Genomic DNA, 6706 nt, shown 5'->3' with positions numbered 1-6706 from the left:
TTTCACATCTGTTCCCACATATTCAGAGGCTAAGCAGAAAAGTTAGCATGTTACTGTCACTGTAATTGATTGCTTGAACACCATATCCGTAACGTATGCCATAAGATGAGTCGTTGGTTTCAATAAAAATGCCCAAATAAAAAGGTAGTAAACCCAAAATGGCTTTGTAAATAAAAGTATACCAGTGCCTGAGCCTACGAGTGACTAGAGAATGCCAGCCAACCCTGGTATACAAAGTGCAGTGGTGCAAAACAGTGGTGTTTTGCAGTTTAAAATAAATCTCAAAGTGCCATGGTAAAGGGTGTCAATTRATCTCAAATTGACATCCAAATTGACATATCTCAGGGCTGTTTGCGTTTAAACTTTGATTACCTCCATACGTCACCTGACTGACGGTTTCTTAGCTCCCTATGTCATCTGCAATTCCAACAGATTGATCTCTTGTTTGGAGTGACCCCATCTTGTGATTTGTTTGGTCCTGGTCAGTTCAATGGTGACAAATGAAGTCTGAGTTTCCCCCCATATCTTCTGTCTGTGTTTCACCTGTCTTTACAAATCAGCAGAACCTCCAARCTCAGGGATATAAAGGTTACTCCTCAGCTTAGTCCCTATGACTTTTATGTACTTGCCACCCACCAAACACAGAGATCCAGTTTCGTACAGACTAATGTAAACAAGCCAACCAGGATTTTCTGTCTTACGATGACATTTCTGATTGCACAGAGCTTAAAAGTGTCTAGATGTCAGGGCTTGTTTTTCTTTGAAAAGCACAAGGCCTTTACTAGCTAAACAATGCCCTACATGGTTAAAACAACATACTGAACGTAATCTGGTTTCAACTCTTACACTTGTATCCTACATTTTGCTGTCAAAGTTCATTCTATCATCCAATGATTGACCAACATGAGGTTCAGTGGAAGAACATATGTCAGGACTGAAGACCACAAAACTGGTAGGCTACTTGGAATTGGAATTTCTTGTAATAAGCATGCTATGTTGTTGCAATCTGTTTAAATTCCTGTTTGATTAAGGCGGTCGTTTTTGCCTACGATTTGTCTGTGTTTGTCTTCAGTGGAATTATTCAGTGTTGCAGTAAACACAGTCACATCTTCATCAGAAATCTACCACACACACACANTGCGTACAGCGATACTTAAATACTGAACAACAATGTGACACAATTTATTCCAATACTCTCATATGGTGGCCAATGCTGGCCTTGTCTTTGAGGTAATCAGTATCAGAAAATAGGAAGAGCTCTGGTTTTTCACAGACATAAATATGTCCACATTGCAGAGTGATTTGCTTTCCCTGACCCAAGCAGTGGGAGCTCAGCTTGTCTCAAAAACATATTTTCAGAGACGATGGCAGGTCTATTTATCAGCATCAAACTCCTACCGCTTCTATAGCTTCAGGCATGGTTCGCACACGTATGGCGTCGAAGGCACCATGTGATGAGAGAAAACTCCACTAATACGGATGCTTACTGTTTACATTGATGGGAGAGTGATGACCTTTTCTGTGCTGTAGTCACAGTTGACTCATCTGTATGTGTTTTGGATAGTTTTAATATTGTCACGATTTAATGATATATGTATTTATATATATATGCAAACTTTTATCTCAGGTTSTAGGAGTGATAAATCACATTACCAAGTAAAATGTATGTATTTGTCGAATAGACTTATGTTTCTGTTGCTTGTCTAACGAACATACCGTYTTGTCTTAGCATCCCAACCATTGAACCTATCATGACCAGAGACACTCATTGCATATGAATATCTTAGGTCATAAAAACAAGAGCGGTGCTTGATCTGTCTATTTGAAGAACTGACAAACAAAATGTGTTAGCTCAGTTGGCTTGGTGTTGACATGTCAAGTCTTGACCTGTCTGAACAACATCTCTTAAAGTCGGTTCTTTATGACGATTCTGTAACACTTCACTACTTGTTATAAGCATGTACGTCTCAAATTTGTCATATACAGTATCTCTATAGCAAATTTTTCTAAATGGCTGGTTCTTAACCAGTGTTCTTTTTTCATTTTTTCTCTCAGATAAGTGAGAATTATTTACAATGAAAACAGTCGTTTCCTGGAGAGTTTCTGAAGGCARTCTGCCCCCAAGGTGTCCTGTTACTGTACCATTACTGTCAATCCACCTGACACATATTATCCTCACAGCTGTAATTACGGCTATACGGTAATATTAGGGTGGAGGGGTTACTGTTCCGCAGGCTACAAGGGGGTGTATTGGTGATGCCCCTGTTATTGTCTGTTATTGTTATTGTCAGATATGTTATTCATATCTGAATCCAAGATGGCGTAGCAGTCAGATGTCCTTTGTCCTCGTCCTGTCCCGTGTATATATTTTTTATATATTTTTCTTCGCATTTCTTTTTAAAACCAAGCAAACACCAAACGTGAAGACCCAGGCACATTAAACCAAGCAAACACCAAAACGTGAAGACCCAGGCACATTAAACCAAGCAAACACCAAACGTAGAAGACCCAGGCACAATTAAACCAAGTAATAATTCCATGAAAAAAACAATCCAATCAAATTATGAGGTAGAACTATAAATCCGTTTGAATGTTGACAGAAAGATACAATAAAGAAACAATGCATTGTTTGCTTGTCCATATGACAGTGGGAATGCTTGCCCCAAAACACTGTGTTTCTCTCAAAACACAATAAACAAGTGCCCAAGAAACATATTCATTCAGTTCCGAAACGTTATATTGGACTGACAACCAAATATTACCTTGCCGCTATAAGATTTAGTGATACAGCAAAAAAACAGCCTTGCCTATGAGCATGTTAAAATGATCCATGAGTGTTTCTGATGCCTTTATCACCATGCTGTTGCTTTGGGACAATAATTACCTTTCATTTTCAAGCTGATAAAATTAGATAGACGAGGGATGCGTCACAAATGGCACCCTATTCACTTTATATAGGGCCCTGGTCAAACGTAGTGCACTATATAGGGAATAGGGCCTGGTCAAACGTAGTGCACTATATGGGAATAGGGCCCTGGTCAAACGTAGTGCACTATATAGGGAATAGGCCCTGGTCAAACGTAGTGCACTATATAGGGAATAGGGCCCTGGTCAAACGTAGTGCACTATATAGGGAATAGGGCCCTGGTCAAAACGTAGTGCACTATATAGGGAATAGGGCCCTGGTCAAACGTAGTGCACTATAATAGGGAATAGGCCTGGTCAAACGTAGTGCACTATATAGGGAATAGGGCCCTGGTAAAAGTAGTGCACTATATAGGAATAGGGTGCCATTGGGGACGCAACTGTTATGCTGTTGTCCCTCTGCCTATGCTGCCATAGGTTTATTTCCTCTGACTGACACGGTCCATTACAACTTTCACTGCCGCTTTATGACCCGTCGTGAAACTGGTTTCAACTGTCAGATAAAACAACTGCATTGGAAGGTGTAATTTACAGTAAGAAGTTGTTTGAAAAAAATAGTGGGAAGAGAGCGAACTATCTTTGAAAGTGTACAAATCTTGTAAAGTGTTATTTATGTGACTTCAGGTAATTTACACCTAGGCCTATACTTCACAGATAATTTGTTTCTACTAACCTTAAAATACAAAAAATACTGTAAATTGCTTCTTCTGTCAGTTCACCTATAATATATTATTTCCCTGTCAACCATCACCTTAAGTGCCATAGAACACCTAGTACACTCTACACCACCTAAGCTTAGTACGATGTATAGATGTCATAGACCTGATTTTACTGTAGGTCCATTCCTCGTATAAGGCACAGTGTCACGACCGACGTCCTCCTCATTTGAGGAGGGTAGGAGATATAAACAGGGTGTACAGCACGTGTGTGGGTTAATCATGCCACATGAACTGGTTTGAACCTTTATTAAATAAATAAATAAAAATAATGCTGTGGTAGCCATGCTGGTTAAGTGTGCCTTGAATGCTAAATAAATCCCTGACCGTGTCACCAGCAAAGCACCATCACACCTCCTCCTCCATGCTTCACGGTGAGAAACACACATGCGGAGATCATCCGCTCACCTACTCTGCGTCTCACAAAAGACACGGCGGTTGGAACCAAGAATCTCAAATTTGGACTCATCAGACAAAGGACAGATTTCCACCGGATTTCCACCACTAATGTCCATTTCTTGTGTTCTTGGCCCAAGCTAGTCCTCTTCTTATTATTGGTGTCCTTTAGTAGTGGCGTTTTTTGCAGCAATTCGACCATGAAGGCCTAATTCACACAGTCTCCTGAACAGTTGATGTCCGTTAAGTTGAACTCTGTGAAGCATTTATTTGGGCTGCAATTTCTGAGGCTGGTAACTCTAATGAACTTATCGTCTGCAGCAGAGGTAACTCTGGGTCTTCCATTTCCTGTGGCGGGGGTCCTCATGAGAGCCAGTTTCATCATAGCGCTTGATGGTTTTTACAACTGCACTTGAAGAAACTTTAAAAGGTCCTGAAATGTTCCAGATCGACTGACCTTCATGGTTAAAGTAATGATGGACTGTCGTTTCTCTTTGCTTATTTGAGCTGTTCTTTCCATATATGGACTTGGTCTTTTTACAAATAGGGCTTTCTTCTGTATACCACCCCTACCTTGTCACAACACAACTGATTGGTTCAAAATGCATTAAGAAGGAAAGAAATTCCCACAAGTTAACTTTTAACAAGGCACACCTGTTAATTGAAATGCATTGCAGGTGACTACCTCATGAAGCTGGTTGAGAGAATGCTAAGGCTGTGCAAAGCTGTCATCAAGGCAAAGGGTGGCTACTTTGAAAGATTCTCAAGTATAAATATAATTTTGATTTGTTTAACACTTTTCTGGTTACTACATGGTTCCATGTGTGTTATTTTCATAGTTTTTGATATCTTCACTATTATTCTACAATGTAGAAAATAGTAAAAAATTATTGAATGAGTAGGTCTGTCCAAGCTTTTAACTGGTACTGTAAATATAAACAGAAGGTTGCAAGACGATATGAGCTGCTCTCTCTGTAGTTTTACAGGACACAAACATTGTGAATGTAATTTTAGGTCAGCACTCCTTTCAAACCCTTTCCACTATATCAGTCTAATTAAAAGTTTGATCAGATATCTGCCTGTGTTAAATTACTAAAGTGTTCTACAGAGGTGAACTAGGGGATAGATGTGATACAGCACTCAACTTATCTATTGAACAATTAAATAAATGAACATTAAAAATAAACTTAATGACTACCACGCTCATAACTCACTAATACTTTCAATATGCTGCTTTCAAGTGAAACAAAATACCCTGCTCTTGTTTAAGCTTTTAGAATTGATTTGTTTGTCTTCTTGTCTTCCCGAGTCTTCAATCGTTCAAGAAAGCAAGCAGATCCGTGGAAAGGAGAGACGTTTTTCCAGTAACAAAGTAAAGGTCCTTCCTGTGCTCGTTGGACTGTGTAGAATATCCTTGTCTCTCGACAGAGGATGTATTGCTACACACTTTCCATGCCAAAAAAACTCTGTGTACCAAATGATCCTCGCCAGGAGGGACTCTTGCTACAGGTAAGTGTGTGTGGTGTTGTGTGGTGTGGCTGTTTGGGGTTTTGTGTGTGTGTGGTGTGTGTGTTGGTGTGTGTGGTGTGTGGTGTAGTGTGGTTGTGTGTGGAATGTGTGTGGTGTGTGGTGTGTGTGGTGTGTGTGGTGTGTGTTGGTGTGTGGGTGTGTGGTGGTGGTGTGTGGTGTGTGTGGGGTGTGTGGGTGTGTGTGTGTGTGTGTGTGTGTGGTGTGGGTGTGGTGTGGTGTGGTGTGTGGGGTGTGTGTGGTGTGTGGTGGTGTGTGGTGTGTGGTGTGTGTGTGTGTGTGTGGTGTGTGTGTGTGTGTGTTGTTGTGGTGTGTGTGTGGTGTGTGTTGGGGTGTGTGTGTGGTGTGTGTGGTGTGGTGTGTGTGGTGTGTGTGGGTGTGTGTGGTGTGTGTGGTGTGTGTGGTGTGATGTGGTGTGTGTGTGTGTGTGTGTGTGTGTGGTGTGTGGTGTGTGTGTGTGTTGGTGTGTTGGTGGGTGTGTGGTGTTGCGGTGTGTGGGGTGTGTGTGGCGGGTGGGGTGTGTGTGTGTGTGTGGTGTGTGGGGTGTGTGCGTGTGTGTGGTGTGTGTGTGTGTGGGTGTGTGTGGTGTTGTTGTGGTGTGTGGGTGTGTGTGGTGTGCTGTGGTTGTGTGGGGTGTGCTGTGGTGTGCTGTGGGTGTTGGGCATGTTGGTGTGTGGGTGTGTGCTAGGGTGTGTGGGTGTGTGTGGTGTGTGTATGTGGTGTGTGGTGTTGGTTGTGGGTTGTGTGGTGTGTGTGGTGTGTGTTGGTGTGTGTGGTGTGTGGGTGTGTGTGGGTGTGTGTGGTGTATGTCGTTGTGGTGTTGTGTGGGGTGTGTGGGGTGTGGGTGTGTGTGGTGTGTGTGGTGTGGGGTGTGTGGGGTGTGTGGGTGTGTGATGGTGTGTGGTGTGTGGATGTGTGTGCGTTGTGTGGTGGTGTGGTTGTGTGGCGTGTGTGCGGTGCTGTGTTTGTGTGTGGTTGGTGGTGTGTGTGGTGTGTGGGGTTTGGGTGTGTGTGGTGTGTGTGGTGTGTGGGGGTGTGTGTGGTGTGGTGGTGTGTGTGTGGTGGGGTGTGTGCGTGTGTGGTGTTGGGGTGTGTGTGGTGTGGTGGTGTGTGGGGTGTGTGGTGTGTTGAGGTGTGTGGTG

At 42.6% G+C, this 6706-nt stretch overlaps 1 pseudogene; it reads left to right on the top strand.

The window, feature by feature from the left end:
• Positions 1-888: 888 nt before the first annotated feature.
• LOC111973504 (lethal(3)malignant brain tumor-like protein 4) overlaps positions 889-6706 on the top strand; it is a 154338-nt pseudogene continuing 148520 nt past the window's right edge.

The sequence above is a fragment of the Salvelinus sp. IW2-2015 genome, linkage group LG14, assembly GCF_002910315.2.
Source record: "Salvelinus sp. IW2-2015 linkage group LG14, ASM291031v2, whole genome shotgun sequence".
NCBI lineage: Eukaryota > Metazoa > Chordata > Actinopteri > Salmoniformes > Salmonidae > Salvelinus > Salvelinus sp. IW2-2015.
Note: the sequence above shows the minus strand (reverse complement) of the source record. Positions and strands in the feature narration are given on the sequence as shown.